Raw genomic sequence first — 22500 nt, 5'->3', positions numbered from 1 at the left:
AGATCTATTTTTCCGGCCGTACAGAAAACTCGATTGCAACGAAGAAACTTCAGCGCATTTTTACTTGTTGATTCTCTCAATCAGGTATGGCGGGTCGGTCATTCGACATCCGTATGAAAAATAAAAATGTAGTGGAAAGCTGAGATAATCAGGACTGGAATTTTACAATAACGCGGAAAAATCTGAATATAATTCTCTTCTTACGAACTTCCTAAGAACTGGGTTTCTTCCAGTTCGTTGGAAACAAGGAAAAGTCCCTTATGTTACTTCTATCAGTGGTACGGCCCCTTTTAGAGAGAATTTATTCACGTTCTTCTGTTTTATAGTAAATTCCAAGTCTCGATTATGTCAATTATCGCCTTGATTTAATGAACATGGGGATATTGACGGACTAAACATCCATGCCTGGTTGTGAGAATCAATACGATCAAGTTTCTTCGGCGCAATCGAGTGTTCTGTACAGCGTCTAATCAAGGCCACCGAAAATAGATCTATCTTTCGGTGGTCTCGGTATAATGTTGTATGAGCCGCAGCCCTCGAAACTTTAACCACTGCCAGGTGGTTGCCTTTCCTGTATCGTTGCCAGAAGCACGATTATGGCTAACTTTAACCTTACATAAAATAAAAACTATTGAGGTTAGAGGGCTGCAATTTGGTTTGTTTGATGACTGGAGGTTGGATGATCAACATACCAATTTGTAGCCTTCTAGCCTCAGTAGGTTTTAAGATCTGAGGGCGGACAGAAAAAAGTACGGGCAGAAAAAGTGAGGACAGAATAAAGTGCGGACGGAAAAAGTGCGGACAGAAAAAGTGCGAACAGAGAAAGTGCGGACAGAATATGCGGACAGAAAAAGTGAGGGCAGAAAAATGTGCGGACAGAAAAAGTGCGGACAGAAAAAGTGCGGACGGACAGACAAATCCAGCACAATATTTTTCTTTTACAGAAAACTAAAAAAAGTAAGAAGTCTTAAACTCTACCTGTCAGGATAAAAAGGAATATCTCAAGAAACGATCTCCTATATGAGAGACGATTTCGAGAAGATAACAGAATCGTCTCGCAAATGAGAGCCCAAAAAAGCAAGAGGGTGCTAGAACCACCACCTCGTATATAAGAGACCACTGGCTCTTCTGATAAAATAGGTCATTGGAAACAGGTCACTGGAATCAGGCAAAGAGGTAAACGAAAGTCTAAAAATTCCACGGCCTGTGATTAGAGCCGAGGAAGACAGCAGCTGCTCTCTGAATAATGAGAAGAAGTTACCAGACCAGGCTCTTGTTACACAAGAGCGGTCTGATACTCTCTCTCTCTCTCTCTCTCTCTCTCTCTCTCTCTCTCTCTCTCTCTCTCTCTCTCTCTGTGACCTTTATAGCGGCCGTACAATCGATACAGGTTGGTCAGTCTGGGAAAACCGAAGGAAAAAGATCTAAGGGTAAAATTATATTTGGCCATTTGTGAGATAAAATTATTTTTTCCATAAAATTATTTTTTTTTCTAAAATGTTGAATTAAAGTCAAAATATGTCCTACTATAAATATAACATTCCATTTAAAGACATATATTTACTTTTTATCTTTAAAAATAGGGAAAAATAGTCATAACTAAATAGGCTATAAAATATTAAGCATCTGAGAAACCTTTCAAAATTATGATTTTAATAAGTCTCCGGAATTCGCAAACTTCTGTCAAGGGTGAACCATTTTCCCTCCAGAAGTTCCATTCTAATCTCTCCCAAAAAATTTAATCGTAGGTTATTAATCGCAGGGTCCATCTTTGGTCAAATTATCCTAAGAATTCATAAATACATTTTTGAGAGAGAGAGAGAGAGAGAGAGAGAGAGAGAGAGAGAGAGAGAGAGAGAGAGAGAGAGAGAGAGAGAGTTTTAGAGAGATGTTTTTTATATTGTTCATGTTTATGTTTACATTTGATTTGTTCATATATATATATATATATATATATATATATATATATATATATATATATATATATATATATATATATATATATATATATATATATATATATATATATATATATATATATATATATATATATATATATACATACATACACACACACACATACATACATATATATATATATATATATATATATATATATATATATATATATATATATATATATATATATATATATATATATATATATATATATATAATCACGAGCATTAATTACTGCCTGCGACTTCGTATGAAAGGACGACAGCTTTAAAACTGACGCAGAACCCTGATGATTACAGCCCAAATTCACAATGGTCCATGTTTGCCGACGGAAGTAATTTATATTGATCAGAGAGAAGAGAGAGAGATATGAGAAGAGTGAAGAACCATGAGAATATATATGAAGAAGAGATAATTATTACAGAAGGAGAGAGAGAGAGAGAGAGAGGAGTGTAGAACCATGAGAATATATATGAAAAAGAGATAATAATAACAGAGAGAGAGAGAGAGAGAGAGAGAGAGAGAGAGAGAGAGAGTCAGGAAGAAAATTTGAAAACTGTATAATAATAATAATAATAATAATAATAATAATAATAATAATAATAATAATAATAATAATAATAATAATAATAATAATAATAAACAGTGTCATTATTTCTGTTCTCTCTTCATCACCAGTGTTCAGTTACTTTTTATTTACTTAAGAATAAAACGTTTGAAAATTCCTTCTTCATTATCCAGACATTTCTCTGAATAAATCAATGAAAATGAATGAATAAAAATGTATAAAAATCATTTAATAAAAATTCATTTACCCAAAGAAGTTGGAACGCCACACAGCTAAACCCAGATCTAAATATTTAGGACCCACTTTATGAAATTGGAAAATTTTGAAACTTTTTCCATTTTCCAATCGGGAAAGTAGATTAAAAACACAGACTGGTAAACAGGTAACGTCCTACGCAAATGGAAAAACCCGTTTTCCTGCGTGTTTGGTTGTGTGGTTTGATCAAATATTTGGAGGACAGATGTTCGGGCCTGAATGCATCAGGATGTAAATGTTCTTTGGATGACCTGGATGAAAATTTTGATTGATTTTTAATGGTTTAAAAATTCATAATTTAAACTGGGGAATCTGTATCGTGGATTTTGTAACTAGATAAAATAATAATAATAATAATAATAATAATAATAATAATAATAATAATAATAATAATAATAATAATAATAATAATAATAATAATAATAATAATAATAATAATATGCTGTTTTGGTTTGATTCTGAACTTTACAATTTAAACTGGGGATTGTGTATTGTGGATTTTGTAACTACATAAAACTATAATACAACAACAATAATAATAATAATAATAATAATAATAATAATAATAATAATAATAATAATATATACCGTTTTGTTTTAATTCTGGACTTTGGAATTTAAAGTGGAGATTCTGTATCGTGGATTTTGTAGATGACGAAGGAAATAGAATAATAACTGAATAATGTCAAATTGCTAATTATCATTCTATAAGCAACTTCCTTTTCTCTCTCTCTCTCTCTCTCTCTCTCTCTCTCTCTCTCTCTCTCTCTCTCTCTCTCTCTCTCTCTCTCTCTCTCCTTCTAGTATCATTATCTCTTTCTCAAACAATTTCTACCTATCTCTCCAGTTCTCATTTTTATCTTTCCATCCTTCTCTCTCTCTCTCTCTCTCTCTCTCTCTCTCTCTCTCTCTCTCTCTCCCCCTTCTTTTATCATTATCTCTTTCTCAAACAATTTCTACCTAACTCTCCAGTTCTTATTTTTATCTTTTCATCCTTCTCTCTCTCTCTCTCTCTCTCTCCCCTTATTTTATCATTATCTCTTTCTCAAACAATTTCTACCTAACTCTCCAGTTCTTATTTTATCTTTTCTCCTCTCTCTCTCTCTCTCTCTCTCTCTCTCTCTCTCTCTCTCTCTCTCTCTCTCTCTCTCTCCCCTTCTTTTATCATTATCTCTTTCTCAAACAATTTCTACCTAACTCTCCAGTTCTTATTTTTATCTTTCCAACCTTCTCTCTCTCTCTCTCTCTCTCTCTGCTTCTTTTATCATTACCTATTTTTCAAATAATTTCTCCCTGACTCTCCAGTTCTCATTTATCTCTCTCTCTCTCTCTCTCTCTCTCTCTCTCTCTCTCTCTCTCTCTCTCTGTGGGGGCCCAAAAAACCCGTAACTCTAACGAATTTCGTGTGTGTTACGTCAACCTCTATCATGGACCCTGAAACGCCTCTCAAACAGTTTATTGGCAGGAGCCTAACACGGTCCTCGTAATCATTTCACCCTCTCTTTTTTTTCTTTATTTTCTTTTACACTTTTACTCTTTTTCTTTTAAGGGGATTGTGAGTATGTTTGTTCAAGCATATACGTGTTCGTATACTTGTGTTTATATGAAAACAATTACATAATATTTTTACTCCTCTCTTTCTCTCTCTCTCTCTCTCTCTCTCTCTCTCTCTCTCTCTATATATATATATATATATATATATATATATATATATATATATATATATATATATATATATATATATATATGTATGTATGCATGCTGCAATACAATATTCTTTATTACTGGCAGACATGTTTTGGGTAAGCAATAAAATCTAACGGAATAATTCGCTCAAACTGGTAAAACTACAATAATATTTTGAAATGTTTTCGGTTCTGCTTTTCAATCTAAATGATTGCTTTTACCTCGAGGCCAAAATCTACCCAGAAATCTTCATAAGGACCCACCAATAGCATTATCACCTAAAATGGTCTTAATTTGCTAACCAACACAAAATTTCAGACTTTGGGTTAGACACGCATGTCTATTCCATGTTCAAGGAATAGACTTTGGGTTAGTAACGGAAATAACTATTCCATATCTCTTCCATTCCTGTTCCATGTCCATGGAATAGACTTTGGGTTAACAATGAAAATATCAATTCCATGTCTATTCCAGCCCTGTTCCATGACCATGGGATAGAATTCGGGTTAGTAATGAAAATGCCTGTTCTATGTCTATTCCATGCCTATTCCATGTCCATGAATTAGACTTTGGGTTAGTGACAAAATGTCTATTCCATGTATATTCCAGTCTGTTCCATGTTCATGGAATAGACTTTGGGTTTGTAATGAAAATATCAATTCCATGTCTATTCCAACCTATTTCATGCTCACGGAATAGACTTTGGGTTAGTAATGAAAATATCAATTCCATATCTATTCCAGCCTATTCCATGTCCGTGGAATAGACTTTGGGTTAGTAATGAAAATGCCCATTCCATGTCTATTCCAGTCCTGTTCCATGCCCATCGAATGGAATTCGGATTAGTAATGAATATGCCTGTTCCATGTCTATTCCAGTTTGTTCCATGTCCATGGAATAGACTTTGGGTTAATAACGAAAATATCAATTCCATGTTTATTCCAGCCTATTCCATACCCATGGAATAGATTCCAGTTGACTCAGAGTTTCAAGAATCAAATTCCCCCGCAGTGTTTTCTTTTGCAATTGCACCTAACAATTTTTGCAAGCCTGCCTGTATTTTTTCAACCGGCAAGAGTACGGTTCCATGTGGGGAGTATAACTATCGAATCGCCGAAATTTAATTATCTGTTTCTGTTGCGCCTGCGTGAAGCGACATAGCCCAGGGCAGAATAGGTTAAATTTATGATTGCTTCTACGGTCTACCAAAAATGGAAAACGCAGTTTTCTTATTTTTAAAAATTTTTTTGGAAAATGTTTCCTGTTTAGTCATACAAAAAGGAATTTTTAGATTTTGAAATTCAAAAGAGTAGGGAAGTATGTTAGGTTTATATTTTGCTGGAATTACTGACTGAGTACAATGAAATTTGTAAAATAGTTCAGTAATTTAGTACATACGATGTAATTATGGGGGATATTTTTTCATAATAATTATAAGTTCATTGTTAATGATCGAATGTTTTAAGCGGAAAAAATTATTCCAGATTAAATTCTCTGATAATAATAATAATAATAATAATAATAATAATAATAATAATAATAATAATAATAATAATAATAATAATAATAATAATAATAATAATAAAGTTCAGTATAAACTACTGAATATTTTTTATGCCAAAATAATTACGAATTGCTTTCTCATTGGTATGATGGATAATATAATAATAATAATAATAATAATAATAATAATAATAATAATAATAATAATAATAATAATAATAATAATAATAATAATAATAAATAAAGTTAATAATATAAGTAATAATACTGTACATAACTGAATACTTTTAGTCATCGACACATTGGATAATAATAATAATAATAATAATAATAATAATAATAATAATAATAATAATAATAATAATAATAATACCTATGGAAGAGCGAGGGGGGGAGACAGGCCCCATTCTGGCAAGGGAAGAAGGACACCAGACAACCCAACAGCTTCCGAGAGGTTTTGGCGAACTGATACCTGCAGGAAGAAACGGAACCGGAGGTCAGGTAGTGGGTCTTGCTGACAAGAAGGTAAAATGAAAGTGATTACAGAAAATATAGAACGTAAATCTTTTGGGATGACGTTCAGAATGACAGATTCGAAGGGACTGTGAGATTTCCTTTGGTTGTGAGCTGGGAGTTGGTGGTGGAAGTGTATGAACGAAAAGCAATATTTTCTGTAGTTTTTCATGGAAATTGAGAAGGCGGATTTAAATAGTAGAGGAAATGATTCCTCAATATCTGTCATGAATTTTTATTATTATTATTATTATTATTATTATTATTATTATTATTATTATTATTATTATTATTATTATTATAAATAGAGAATTTAATCTGCAATATGTTTGTCGACTAAAAGGGTCCAGTAGTTTAATAAAAATAATAATAATAATAATAATAATAATAATAATAATAATAATAATAATAATAATAATACAAAGAACATACTATTATTATTATTATTAATATTATTATTATTATTATTATTATTATATTTATTATTATTATTATTTTTGTTGTAAATAGAGCATCTATTCTGCAGTAAGTTTGTCGATTAAAAGCGTCCAGAAATTTAAAAAAAAACTATTATTATTATTATTATTATTATTATTATTATTATTATTATTATTATTATTATTATTATTATTATTATTATTATTATTATTATTATTATTATTATTCAGAAAACGCACCCTATTCATATGGAACACGCCCACCACAGGGCCACTGACTTGAAATTCAAGCTTCCACAGAATATGGTGTTGATTAGGAGGAAGTAAGAGGAAGTAAAGGGAAATACAGAAAGAAGAGATACCACTTATCAAAGAAAATAAATCAATAAATAGATAAATAGATAAAAATGTATCAAAATACAAGAAGAACAGTATTAGGTTAGTAATGCATTGCATCTTCGCTTGAACTTCTGAAGTTCCAATTCCACGACATCCTCTGGAAGGCTGTTTCACAGTCCATTGAAATAACAACTTCTACAAAATTGTAAATTGCTTTTTTTTTAAACTCTAGTATGTCCCAGTAATGGAACTGTGAAAGAGATTTGTAAAAAGTGTAGGGAAATTTTCCTCAACATTTTGAGATGTATTGAATAATAATACATCTACAAATTAAAAAATTTTACTTATATTAATATGATTTTAAAAATGTCTGCCATACTGAAATAAAAGTAAGATCTCAATAACTGAAATAAAAAATCTCAATAATATACATATATATATATATATATATATATATATATATATATATATATATATATATATATATATATATATATATATATATATATATATATATGTATATATATATATATATATATATATATATATATATATATATATATATATATATATATATATATATATATATATATATATATATATATATATATATAGATCGTCCCCCTTCTGACGATAATATCGGCCCCATTCCGACGATAATATCGTCCACCTTCTGCTGACGATACCGGATACCCTAAAGACACCTGATTTATGACTGCGTCGCTCAAGGATCTCGTCTTTAAAACGCCAATAAATCTGAAATTCAGCTTCGGCAGGACACTAATATAATGGCACGCATGCATTTATGCCAGATCCTCCCAGCGAATCATTATCATCGGTGCTGGAGTCCACTCGCTCACAGGGCCATAAAAATTCCACGCGATTTGGGCAGGTTGGTTAGGACAATAATTGAGACGTGATATGCTAACGAGTTAGTACTTATTAGTACTAGTCTTCGAAGTCGTCGAATCCAGATGGCATAATCTCTTTGATGAGTGCTTCTTCGTATGGTATCTAAGTCTAGTGGGACCTTGATCTATTTTCTCCCGTTGGTGCTAGTTGGGAAAAATACCATGATCTGGTGAAAACTAACGCACTGTCGATTTCAGATAGCATAGTCTCTTAAACGCTTGTGACTGCTTCTTCGTCAAGTATCTAATAGGCCTACAAGGACCTAGGTCTATAGTTTTCGTGGATGCTTGTTGGGACAAATACCACGATCTGGTGAAAACTTATTCACGGGAGATCGTAAACATTCTGGCTTAGGTGGGGCATATTAGGACTAGTCTTTGTAATCGTCGAATCCAGATGACATAATCTCTCTTGAATGGTTTTGGGGGCATAGGTCTGTTTTGGTCGTTGGTGCTAGTGGGGAAAAATGCTACGACCTGGTGAAAACTTATTCAGGGGAGATCGAAAACATTCTAGCTAGGCTGGGTAGTGCAAAAGTTGGAACTCACTTATATCCAGGAAGTTAGTGTCTGAAAGATAGAGGTCAGTGGCGCAGTGTGTTTATAGGGCGTTGAATCTTCCTGATGAGCTTCTTATGTGCATGTATAGGAAACATTCGTGGAAATTAAATCGTGATACTGACTGTATTCTTTTTCTCTCTTAGAGCCAGCCACATTAGGAGAACATTCTTCTTCTTCTTCTTCTTCTTCTTCTTCTTCTTCTTCTTCTTCTTCTTCTTTCTTCTTCTTCTTCTCAGCTTAATCCCTAGTCGGGGTCGCTGTTTTTGATGAGCCTTTTCCAGGTGTTTCTATCTCGTGTTCACCTTTCGTCTACTAATTTTGTCCAAAGTTTCGTCTCGTATGAAATCGTTCCATGTTCTCTGAGTAACCAGAAAGATACACACACACACACACACACACACACACATATATATATATATATATATATATATATATATATATATATATATATATATATATATATATATATATATATATAATATCTGTGTTTGTTTATCTCTGAAGTCACAGCCAGCCCTTTCTCCTCCGAAAAAGGAGAGGACACACGGCTTCTGGGGAAACGGCGGCTCCCCTCGAGGGCCGACGGTTTATTTATCCCTTCCCTCCTCGAAATAATATCGAGGAACTATTGGAAACCTCTGTAGTTGACACATTCTATCTTCGACGATAAAGTGCAGAAAATAAAATAGAAATTGAAAGGTGCGCGGGTGTGGGCTCTCTCTCTCTCTCTCTCTCTCTCTCTCTCTCTCTCTCTCTCTCTCTCTCTCTCTCTCTCAGACCGAAGAAACCTCTACGAGCATTTTAAGTTGTCGTTCCGTGTGGTATTCTTCAAATCCGTGTCTGTAAACAATTTGGAAATCTTGTTTTATTTGCCTCGTATATAACTTTTACAAGCGTTTCCAGTTACCTGGGCAACTTTTACAGGTGTTTTCAGATACCTGGGTGATTTTACAAAGGTTTTCAGATACCTGGGTGATTTTAACAAAGATTTTCAGGCGCCGGTATATAAATCTGCGTCTGTAACAATCTGACATATCTTGTTTTATTTGCCTTGTGTATAATTTTTACAAGCTTTTCAGATACCTGAATAACTTTTACAAGAATTTTCAGATACCTGGATAACTTTTACAGGTATTATCAGATACCAGGATAACTTTTACAAGGATTTTCAGATACCATTTATATGACATTCTTTAAATCTGTGTCTTTAAACAATTTGACATTCTTTTTTTATTTATCTTATGTATAAGAGGTTATTTTTTCCCTTAGCCCTCGTCCCATTTTGCTGTCCAGCTCCTTTAATTTTATCATGCTTCAAATTTCACCCCCAAAGATGAACAGTTCCTGTAGAGAAACCTAACGAAATCACACTAAACTACTTAAGATAACATCTACACCAGCTCTATGCAAAACACAGCCATCTCACCCACAAGTCTTTTACTACTTCGCTGTCCAACTTCTTCAACTTTAAATCACTTCAAATTTCAAGTAAAAGAAGAACAGTTCCTACAGAGAAACCTCATGAGATTCTAATACAAATTTCAAAACTACTGAAGGTACTACCAAGGGTATTTCTACCCGAAACAACGCGGCAATCGTTAAACGAAGCATAAGTATTTGTATTTTAACCTTTCCCGAGTTCGAGAATCGTTTACCAATGGAACGAACGCCTTGTACGACAAACAGCCAAACCTGAACGCGTCTTGTTCAGGTCGCACAAGACTTGGTTTATAATTCCACGCTTCTACTCCGACACAGACACGTTTTCAAGCCATCAGTCTTCCTTAAGCTTAAGCTGCCTATTTGTCTCTTCCGCTGAAGACGAGGCCTGAATGTTTCAAGGGTTCATTGTTTTTTTTTTATATTTTATTTGATTTTTGGTGATGTTTTTGTTCTAGTCATTTATTGGGGGATTTTATTTTCGAATAGTATTTTTTTTTTTTTCGTGGTCTCTTTTGGCTTGTTTTCAGATAATCTTCAAATGTTTTTGTGTTATTTTACTCTCGTTCTGTTTCAGTATTTTTATTTATTTTTTACATTTACCGCGTTTTTGTGTTTATAACTTGTTATATTTTTCTTTCTTTATTAATTTTTTTATTATTGTATCCTTATTGTTTTCAGTTACATTCGAATGTTTGAGTATCTGTTATCTACTTCCAGTTCCATTGTTATTGAAATTCTTCTAATTTGACCTACCGGTGTAAATACTCATTATCTAATCTCAGTTCTATCTTTATTGAAATTCTTTTAACCTGACCTATCAGTGTAAATACTTATTATCTAATCTCAGTTCCATCTTTATTGAAATGCTTTTAACCTGACCTATCAGTGTAAATACTTATTATCTAATCTCAGTTCCATCTTTATTGAAATGCTTTTAACCTGACCTATCAGTGTAAAATACTTATAATCTAATTCTAGTTCCATTTTTATTGAAAGGCTTTTAATCTGACCTATCATTTTAGTTTCATAACCCCTTCCTGCTTAATTCCAGTGACCTTTGGATGATTTTCACCGATGATGTCGGATATAAAGGTCCAGTAGTCTCGACTGTGATTTTGCGTACACACGAGTAAATAATAATTAAGTCAAGTCGTACAATAAATTCTTTTCAGTTCATGATTTGGGTCGCTTCAATCGGCACTCTTTGCAGGCCAAGCATTTTCCAACAGCTGGTAATATTTGCCTGTATTTGTGATTTAAATTTAAAATGTTATACTCGTTTTTCGTGAGGCCTTATGCCAGCTTTGTGATTTTATGTGCATGTTTATTTGAAGGAGAGGAAACTATACTGTTTATGTGAGTTTGGATGAGTTAAGATGGAGTACAGTAATCTTATCTTTGCTGTGTTACTAGCATACTTATTAGAAAAAATATGAATGAATAGGTTGTATGTATGTATGTATGTATGTATGTATGTATGTATGTATGTATGTATGTAAGTATGTAAAGGCAAACATACTGGTTCCCAATGTTACCTTATAATTACATGATGCGGAAAGAATGCTTCATCTCTGATTTTTTCATTTTCGGTTGTTTTTTGTGGTTTGAGGAATCATTTAGAGCTCCAGTGTAAAGTGCTCAAAGACACAAGATGTCCTTTGAGCTCACAATGCTATAATGAACGAGAAGAGAATGAGAAAGTCATCATACTGAAAGTTAAAAAAAAAGAAACCATCGTCAGTATTTGCTACAGAGTTTTCCAAGAGGACCGTCATTGTAGAATACAAAAACAGGTTCCAGCAGCTACGAATTCTACGAATTCTACAAACCCCACATTTCTATTCTTGTGACCAAGTGACAGATAAATAAGATTCAAGATTCGGAGACTTCGATAACAAAATCGACCCTACGGAAAAAACGTAAGACATTCGAGATGAATTTTAATATACCCAAAGACGAGAAGAACGTGGAGGTAGATAGCGCCCCAAGGCTGTCCTGTTCTTTAAGAGGGTAATGCCATGGAGGTTTGGGGCACAAGTTTACCTAAAGGATGCAGATTTGGCAGGGGAAAGAGGTAGTGAGATATTTAGAAATTATATTCAATTTGTGGTTCTTCTTAACCTCTCTTTTCAAAAGAGCTGCTATGTCAGTTATTTCATCATTTCCTAACTGAAGTCAGTTTTTCTGTTGTACTTTATCTTGCGTTTTAATCTCATTTACTTCTGCCTGATAAGTTATTCTTTAATTGAATCGTAGCAGTTACTATATACCGAGGGTGAAATTTATTTTTCTTTTCTAAAAAGGCGTATCTTTTATGACTAGTATAAAATTCAAAAAGGTCTATATTTGGGCCATAAAAACTAATACACTCCCATTCTAGCGAACAAATGGAAAACATAAACATTAAATAAAATAATGACAGGTATATTGTTATTGATATTTCATGAAAAATTACAATGCATTTGCTTTGTTAAAAGCAGGGATGGGTGTGGGAGGAATTTCACCTTCCCATATTGGCACTGAAATATAAAATTTAGGCCAAAGGTCATGAGCTGGAAACTATGATTAGGTCACTCAGCGCTGAAAGGGAAGTTGTGAGAAAAGGAAGTTTGAAAGGTGTAACAGGAGGAAGGTCACGCAGCTGCACTACTGAAATAATTATTAGAAGAGCGTAGAGGAAAGTCAGGTGGAAGAAAGAGAATATGAACGGAGGTACAGTAATAGGAATGAAAGGGGTTTCAGCTAGGGGCCGAAGGGACGCCGCAAAGGAACCTTAAGTAATGCCTACAGTTCACCGCCGTGAGGTGCGGTGATGACAGTACACACCCCCGTTACGGGAGCTTTCTCGTACTTTACGCTCTAGTAGAAAAATCTGTGGATTCAAATCTCTTGTACAGAAGAAGAATCCCAGATGACTCCGACTAAAAAATGCAACGATTCTGATTGGAGAATCTCTGACGTAACGGTGCTAGATTCTGGGAGAGATGAGAAAGCAGCATTTGGAGAGAAAGGAAATTTTAGGTTTGGGTTAGTGTGAAATGTATAGCCTTGGCGGAGGTTTGAGGACTCGTAAAAATCTTGTTATCATTCCACTGATGCCTTGAGTTTAACTTTCGGCAATTTAACTGCATTCAGTTAAATGATTCTTACAGATTTTTGTTTGATTAATATAAATTAAAAATACTGAATTAAAATTAACTGCAACACTGAACAATTCAACTGAAAATTTTAACACCAACTTTAACTTGTTAACACAAATATATAAATTGTATATAATTGAAAAGTTGCACTCACAACAGAAATCGGTCCCAATTTAGAAAAAAAATATTCATACCATTTTCATAACTTGATTTTTTCCGATGTTTTTTCACAGCATAGCGTAAATAGTGAGTAATGAATGTTTATTTTCAATGAATGTTTATTTGTTTATTCAGAACCAGACGTTCAATTAGAACCTGTTTGTTTTGAATATCATAAACACATGTGTCAGTGCTCTAATGTGGTTTTTATTTGTTTATTTATCTCGTTGGCATGCCATTACGTATGTTTGCAATAAACTCTTTCTGTAATTTCAACATTAGAATCATTCTGACTGACTGAGAGAGAGAGAGAGAGAGAGAGAGAGAGAGAGAGAGAGAGAGAGAGAGAATAACTTGGTCTCGTTTCATCCTCCATTCATTTACAATTGTTTATCATCATATCTCTCGGCGCACTTTCTCTTGAGGAGAGAGAGAGAGAGAGAGAGAGAGAGAGAGAGAGAGAGAGATATTAATGCGGTTCATTTCTATTCTCAATTTATTTTTCATTTTACCTCACGCCTTGCTCTCTCTTGAGAGGATAGATAATAAGATAAACAGAATGAGAGAGAGAGAGAGAGAGAGAGAGAGAGAGATTAATTCGGTTCATTTTAATCTTCATTTATTTTCCATTTTACCTCTCGTCTCGCTTTCTCTTGAAAGGACAGATAATAAGATTATGTGGATATATAGATAGACCCAGAGAGAGAGAGAGAGAGAGAGAGAGAGAGAGAGAGAGCTTAGTCTATTGCCAAGGATGATTGGGGCGTCATTAGAGTGAGGCCAATCATTGACGAAAGAAAAAAGAAAACCAGTGGTTAGGTCTAAAGGTTTTTGTTTATTGTGCTACTCCAAGCTTAGGTAACGATTTCTCTCTCTCTCTCTCTCTCTCTCTCTCAGCCTGTCTATCTACAAAAATCTATTTATTTATCCTCCCAAGAGGGAGCGAGAACAGATATACAATGAAAAATAAATAGAGAATGACAATGAACCGAATCAATCTCTCTCTCTCTCTCTCTCTCTCTCTCTCTCTCTCTCTCTCTCTCTCTGTGGTCCCCAATCTCTCATACGATCAGAATGTTTTCAGGAGAGAGAGAGAGAGAGAGAGAGAGAGAGAGAGAATCGTTAATATCTACTGATATTTTCACGTGTTCGAAACGCAATTGATATCAGATGGAAAACGCCATCGGCCAAACAGCCGTAATGAATCCGATTACCAGAGTATTACACCGGGGCTTCAAAATCATTACCTGGCAAACGTGCGTCCGGTTGTATTCTATATATATATATATATATATATATATATATATATATATATATATATATATATATATATATATATATATATATATATATGTATGTCTTCCTCTTCTTCTTCTCAGGGGATGGCTTCAGAGAAATTTCAAATAACTGTCACGGCCTTATTCATACTTTCATTGCCAAATTGTGGCTTACGCGCTTCACACTCCTATACAGGAGGTTCGTCAGGTCACGTCGACCCCCTTACAGATAATGCACCATTAACCTCGATATGGAAGGTCTAATTTCCAATAATAATATAAAATTTCAATATCAAATTCTAGTTTGATGTGAGTGCTATACAGTTTAACAACTATGCATATGAGTAATCTTTTATTTACATTTTTTATATAAAAAAAACTTTTAAAATGTAATCCACTGTATTATTTGTAAAAGTGTAACAATAATTCTTTTAGTTTTCTGTAAAAGAAAACTATTGATATGGCTTTGTCTGCCCGTCCGCACTTTTTTCTGTCCTCACTTTTTCTGTCCGCCCTCTGATCTTAAAACCCACTGGGGCTAGAGGGCTGCAAATTAGTATGTTGATAGTCCACCCTCCAGTCATCAAACATACCAAATTGCAACCCTCTAGCCTCAGTCGTTTTTATTTTATTTAACGTTAAATTTAACCATAATCGTACGTCTGGCAGCGCTGTAGGTACCAACAACACAGGCCACCACCGGGCCGTGGCTGAAAGTTTCATGGGCCGCGGCTAAAGTTTTATGGGCAATGGCTGAAAGTTTCATAGAGAATTATACGCTATACAGAAAACTCTTCGGCGCAGTTTTTACTTGTTATTTATGTTTTCACATTTAAAAAAACTTAAATTTAATCCACTGAATTACAGGTCAAAGAAAAGCAATAATCTTACAACTATGTTTTAATACCAACCACTGTTTTTAAAATATAATCCACTGAGTTATTGATAAAAGCGTAAAACAATCTTTTTTATTTATGTTTTCACATCAGCAAATGTTTATATATTTAATCCGCTGAACCGTTGGTAAAAGCACACACGCAGTACAATCTCCCAAATGAAATTGTTGATTCGAACACTCGCAACCAGATTAGTGACTTGGTTAATCAAAAAGAGATAATTAAGGCTGCCATAAAGCGAAATGGAATGGAGGATTACTCAACAAATGCATTCAAATTTTTGCGTTGCTTCGGAGAGTTCGCTCAAGTTCTTTGGCAGGAAGTACAATAGATTATCTTTCTGCTTTCTGACAGCTGTTGAAATTTTCATATAATTACGTCAGGTTTTATGTGTGTGTGTATGTATATATATATATATATATATATATATATATATATATATATATATATATATATATATATATATATATATATATATATATATATACATATATATATATATATATATATATATATATATATATATATATATATATATATATAGTATATATAGAGAGAAAATAAGAATTATATATATAAACAGAGAGAGAGAGAGAGAGAGAGAGATATAAGACAGAGATTGTGAGAGAGAGAGAGACAAACAGATAAAGAGAGAGAGAGAGAAGAGACAGAGAGAGAGAGAGAGAAGAGAGAGAGAAACACTAAGAGAAAGAGATAGACAATATGAGAGAGAAAGAATGAGAAGGAGAGTGTCAAGGCAAACAAACAAACAGACAGACAGTGTGAAAAGAGAGAGAGAGAGAGAGAGAGAGAGAGAGAGAGAGATTAACTTAATTTAGGAAAACAAAGCATCGAATTATAATCTGTGCAATAGCATTTGTTTCAGCGTCCATTTTTGTCAGAATAAATGACGGTGTAGATAAAAAAGGTTTTAGATAAACCCTTCCTCTTTAAATGAATGGGATGTGATAGCAAAATAAACCCAAATAAACCCAAATAAACCTCGTGTACGATGAAAGATTCGATTCATTCGAAAAAGTCAGAATATTGAGGATACTGGGGTTTGGAATATTGAAGTTCCAAATTGCCCTGGTTTTTTTTTTATTTTTATTTTACTTCACTTTATTCGATTTTATCTTATTTTTCTGCAACCGAAAATTAAACCCTGGGCCTGAAATATGACCCCAGAAGGGTCTGGAAAACGACTGAATATCTTTTAGTTTGTTTCGGTATGGCCACCCGAAAAATAAATTAAATTTATATATTGGTCAAAATGGTCTATACTGATTAATAAAAATAGATCTTTATATATATATATATATATATATATATATATATATATATATATATATGTATATACATATACATACAGTACATATATATATATTGTATATATATATATATATATATATATATATATATATATATATATATATATATATATATATATATATATATATATATATATATATATATGACAGTGCGCAACAAATGCAACAGTTCTTAAGCTGTTGTTGATGCTAACATTGTCCATTTTGAAAAGAAAGCGTTGCCTATTTCCTTAAACAAAAGTGTGGGTCCATTTCTTCTCCATTAGTCGAAAAAATATAACATTTTAAAACGTCGAAATTTTTTTTTTTATTTCTCATAATTTTTTTCGAAAAAATATCATTCATATTTATTTTATTAAATGTTAGAGCAAATCAAATAAATGTATCAGTTCAATCTTTCATTAGGCATTATTTGTCATAATTTCCTGTTTATATCTATCAACTTCTCTCTCTCTCTCTCTCTCTCTCTCTCTCTCTCTCTCTCTCTCTCTCTCTCTCTCTGATTAGCTTTCCCTTTTTATGAGGAAATGAGAATCATTAATTTTCAATTATCACGCCCTGGGTTACGTTTTTTATTGTTTTTTTTCTTACCTAATGATGATGATATGTCAATCGTTTTGCGGAAATACCCGAGATAAATTAAAACTATTCCATTAAAAAAACTTTTACTGGCTCTCTCTCTCTCTCTCTCTCTCTCTCTCTCTCTCTCTCTCTCTCTCTCTCTCTCTCTCGCCGTGTGAGTTCCAGAGTAAACCGAAATATATTAAAGTTATATTTTCGTTAAATACGAATAAAAACTTTCCTCTCTCTCTCTCTCTCTCTCTCTCTCTCTCTCTCTCTCTCTCTCTCTCTCTCTCTCTCTCTCTCTCTCTCGCCGTGTGAGTTGCAGAGTAGACCGAAATATATTAAAGTTATTTCCATTAAATACGAATAAAAAACTTTCCTTCTCTCTCTCTCTCTCTCTCTCTCTCTCTCTCTCTCTCTCTCTCTCTCTCTCTCCGCGAGAGATTTGCAAATTATATTGAAATATATCAAAGTTATTCCCGTTCAATAAAAATAAGCATCTCTCGCTCTCTCCTCTCTCTCTCTCTCTCTCTCTCTCTCTCTCTCTCTCTCTCTCCCTGGTCGGGTGACTTTTCAAATTAAATGGAAAAACGCTGATAAACGCTGGTATTTCCATAATGGTCATATTTACGCCAAATGAGGACGCGTTTAAAATCTGGCGGGCTCAGGGAAAAATTATGATGAAAATCGTGTTTGCTTCTTTGCCGAGTCCGAAATTGTGATGGGAAATATTTAAAACCTTCGCACGTGTTGAAATGATGATTATGATGTACATTTTAATGCTCGGGAGGGCTCAGATAATGATGAGAGAATGTATTCACCTTTGCGAGTGCTGAAATAATGATAAGAATTCATCGTATTCTCTTCCAAGCGTTACGGTAGTGCCGAGAGTACAATGTATGCTTTTCCAAGCTTTGGAATAATGTTGAGAGGGCATTATATTCTTTTCCAAGCGCTGAAATAATGATGGGAATGCATTATATTCTCCTCCAAGAGTTGGTATCATGATGAGAAGGCGTTATATTCTTGTCCAGGTCCTGAAATAATGATGAGAAGCATTATATTCTTTTTTAAGCGTTGGAATCATGATGAGAATGCATTATATTCCTTTCCAAGCGCTGAAATAATGGTGAGATTGCATTGTATTCTTTTACAACTTTTAAAATAATGATGAAGATACTTTATAGTTTCTTCCAGGAGCTTAACTAATAGAATACATTATATTCTCTTCTACGCGCCGGAATAATGATGACAGTGTAATGTATCCTTTTTCAAGCTCCGAAATAATGATGAAAATACATTGTATTCTCTTCCAAGCGTTGAAATCATGAGGAGATTGCATTATATTCTTATTCAAGCCCTGAAATAATGATGAGGATACATTATATTCTCTTCCAGGAGCTTAAATAATGATGAGAATGCATTATATTATCTTCCAGGAGCTTAAATGATGATGTGAATGCATTATATTATCTTTCCAAACACTGAAATAAATATGAGAATACATTAAATTCTCTTCTAAGCACTGAAATATTGATGAGAATTCATTATATTCTCTTTCAAGCGCTGGAATGATCACGAGAATGCATTATACTCTTTTCCAACCTCTGCTACAAAAGTGAGAATCGAATATCTTTTCCGAAAAGGCTAAAATGGCAATGATTACATTTTCGTAGAGTTAATATATAGATATATATGAATTGATGTACGAATATATACATACCTATATGCCACACCTAACTCGTTCGTGGTGATGAAAATCATCATACTAAGAAATGAACAATTTAGTATGATGACAGCTGTGAATGTTGGACAATTTCTCCAGGGACTGATATGATACAACTTGACACATTGCATTTCAAGTGTTAGCAGATTGACGCTCGGGGCTGTCTAGACATTTCATCACGTAAGTATTATATATATAATGGTTCTCTCTCTCTCTCTCTTTCTCTCTCTCTCTCCCAATATATCTTAACACTCCGATCCGGTTTCCAACATAAATTGGGTATTATGCAAATTGGAGGCCTACCCTGCAAGATGATAGCTACCTGCACGCTTGCAATAATAATAATAATAATGATATTAATAATAATTTTAATGATATTAGGAAGAGACTCTCTCTTGAATAATAATGATAATTATAATCATTATAGTAGAATATTATAATAGTAACTGTTACCAATTTTATTATTATTATTATTATTATTATTATTATTATTATTATTATTATTATTATTATTATTATTATTATTATTATTATTATTATTATTATTATTATTATTAAGTCTTTATACAATCACAAGTACAGGTTGAATTTCAGTATTATTATTATTATTATTATTATTATTATTATTATTATTATTATTATTATTATTATTATTATTATTATTTATTCCTTATACAATCACAAGAACAGGTTGACATATAGTATTATTATTATTATTATTATTATTATTATTATTATTATTATTATTATTATTATTATTATTATTAAGTCTTTTACAGTGCAATCACAAGAACAGGTTGACATTCTGAAAATATCATTATTATTATTATTATTATTATTATTATTATTATTATTATTATTATTATTATTATAAGTCCTGACATAATCCCACAATTGCCTAACCTTACCACCCATCAACAAACAGATTTAAATTCTGCAAGGCCGCGTTCAGTCGCATGATAATGTGCACGCGAAACTGCCAATATCCTTGCTCTCACCGGATCGCGGGCAATACCCGCGGGATTCATTTGACTCTCTGCCCCAATTAATATTCGAAGGCTCAGCGTTGTCGAATGCGCCCAACACGGTTTCGTAATTCGTGACCCCGGGGGTTGAGGGAGGGGAGGGAGGTTCAGTTAAGTTTCGCTTTGGGTTTAGAGATGAATTTGGTGGCTTAAATCGTTTGGGATTTGTAGAGATAGGTTCATTTATTTAACTGGTGGGGTAGTCTGTATTTTTCTTTCTGAAATTTAAGCTTGGAGAAGTAAAGGGAATTGAGATGTGTTTTTGTAGTGATGGATGCCACGTTTGTAATAACATTTAACCAGAATTGCTTAGAAAATTATTATTATGTGCCAGAGAGCACACATACACACACATACACACACAAGCACACATACATATATGTATACATGTGTGTGTATGTGTGTGTGTGTGGTTTCTGTACATAATACTTTCTTAAGCAATTCTCGTAAAAAAAATGTATATGTATATATATATGTATGTATATATATATATATATATATATATATATATATATATATATATATATATATATATATATATATACATATATATTCACTAATAAGTCATACTGTAGCATACTGAATGACCATCTTTTATGACTTTACTTAAGTCAACATCCAACTGTTCCATTTCCGTCTTGAAAATCCCAGACTTTTTCTTTAGTCCTTGCAACTGCACTTTAGTTTCACCAATTAAGTGTCACAGATTAAAAGATTATTGCCTGGAAACATCAGCCACGCTATGGGCTATATGCAAGGCTTTTTCCTCGTTCCGTGGCATTTTTTAATCATCCCATCCTCAGCCATTTTATTCAAAATTAATTACACTTTCGTCTCCACATTATTACAGAAATTTTGTTTTTGTCTTAAAATATTCATTAGCTTCTAAAAAATTAACTTCTGTATTATAAATATATTTCCTAAACATCTCATACATTTGTTTCATAAACGCTTGAACCAATACCTTCCTTGTTTTAGCGCCAGTAAGCCACACTGCTCTTCACCTATGAGACCTTCCATCTATCTTACTCTCTCCTGGGCATACAAATATAAATTCTAGTAATATAATCCTTACAATATCCTTCGTGACCACACTACAGCATCCTACTCGTAACCCCACCCACGCATCGCCCTGGAACATGGTCGGAAATCCTACAAAATCCTATAGGATATGACAAGACTTTCCTCGCCATCCTCGGAGCAGAATGTTGCTAGCTTATAATACGCTCTTTGACATTTGCTGTGTTACAGTTGGAGAGATGATAAGCACAGTACTCTAGATCCCCTCTTACTCGACTGACCCAGAAAAAGGATAATCCATTATGCTTTTTCTTCTTCTTCTACTTCTTCTTCTTCTTCTTCTTCTTCTTCTTCTTTTGCCTCTTTTTCTTCTCTTTGTTCTGCGTCTTCTCCTTCTTCTGCTTCTTCTTCTCTTCTTCTTCTTCTCTTCTTCTTCTTCTTCTTCTCCTCTTCTTCTTCTTCTTCTTCTCCTCCTCTTCTTCTTCTTCTTCTTCTTCTCTTGTACTTCTTCTTCTTCTTCTTCTTCTTCTTCTTCTTCTTCTTCTTCTTCCGCTGCTGCTGCTTCTTCTTCTTCTTCTCTTGTACTGCTCCTTCTTCTTCTTCTTCTTCTTCTTCTTCTTCTGTCCCTTCTTTTGCTTCTTCTTCTTCCTCTTCTCTAGAGCAAACAGAGAGAGACAGACAGACAGACAGAGAACCAGACACTATCAACGCGTGGCTGCGCTTTCCTATCCATTCACGAAGCGAGATGGAGCGATCGTCACAGCATCGGCAAGCACTGAACGGCACTGATAGATGGGCGATGGCGCTGATACGCCTTTGTTCGGACCTTTATGCGTTTCGGGTATTGTTCACTGAGTAATCGTTCATTGTTTTACGTCGGACGGGACGATTTTACATTTTGATTTAGGTGACAAACGATGCTTTTGGTTCCTTTGTGTGGTTGGGCCATTTGTTGAAGCGCCCTGCTTTTCTGTGCTTCTTTGTGTTAAACCGTTTGTTTAAATGCCATCTATTTATATGTTGTTTTATACAATGCTTGAATGATTATGTGTGCTATTGTGTGTTTATTTATGTATAGTGTGTATGTATTCACTATTGAAGAACATGGCCATTACATTGATATTCAATGTTTGTTCTCTCATTTCATACAGTGATTGAAAGACTGCCATGTATACCTGATGTATGTA

General features: G+C 33.4%; 1 protein-coding gene across 5 annotated transcripts in view; it reads right to left on the bottom strand.

The window, feature by feature from the left end:
* The window catches only part of LOC136840007 (uncharacterized), a 199826-nt gene that overhangs the window by 85881 nt on the left and 91445 nt on the right, over positions 1 to 22500 (bottom strand). For 3 of the 5 annotated variants that reach the window (XR_010853494.1, XM_067106288.1, XM_067106289.1), the window contains one exon: positions 6345 to 6443. The exons of the other annotated variants lie outside the window; for them this stretch is intronic. The gene's annotated coding sequence lies outside the window, so the exon portion shown is untranslated. The remainder of the gene's footprint in view (positions 1 to 6344; positions 6444 to 22500) is intronic. 5 annotated transcript variants of the gene reach the window in all.

The sequence above is a fragment of the Macrobrachium rosenbergii genome, chromosome 7, assembly GCF_040412425.1.
Source record: "Macrobrachium rosenbergii isolate ZJJX-2024 chromosome 7, ASM4041242v1, whole genome shotgun sequence".
NCBI lineage: Eukaryota > Metazoa > Arthropoda > Malacostraca > Decapoda > Palaemonidae > Macrobrachium > Macrobrachium rosenbergii.
The sequence above is the reverse complement of the archived record's forward strand: the minus strand, read 5'-3'. Positions and strand labels throughout refer to the sequence as shown.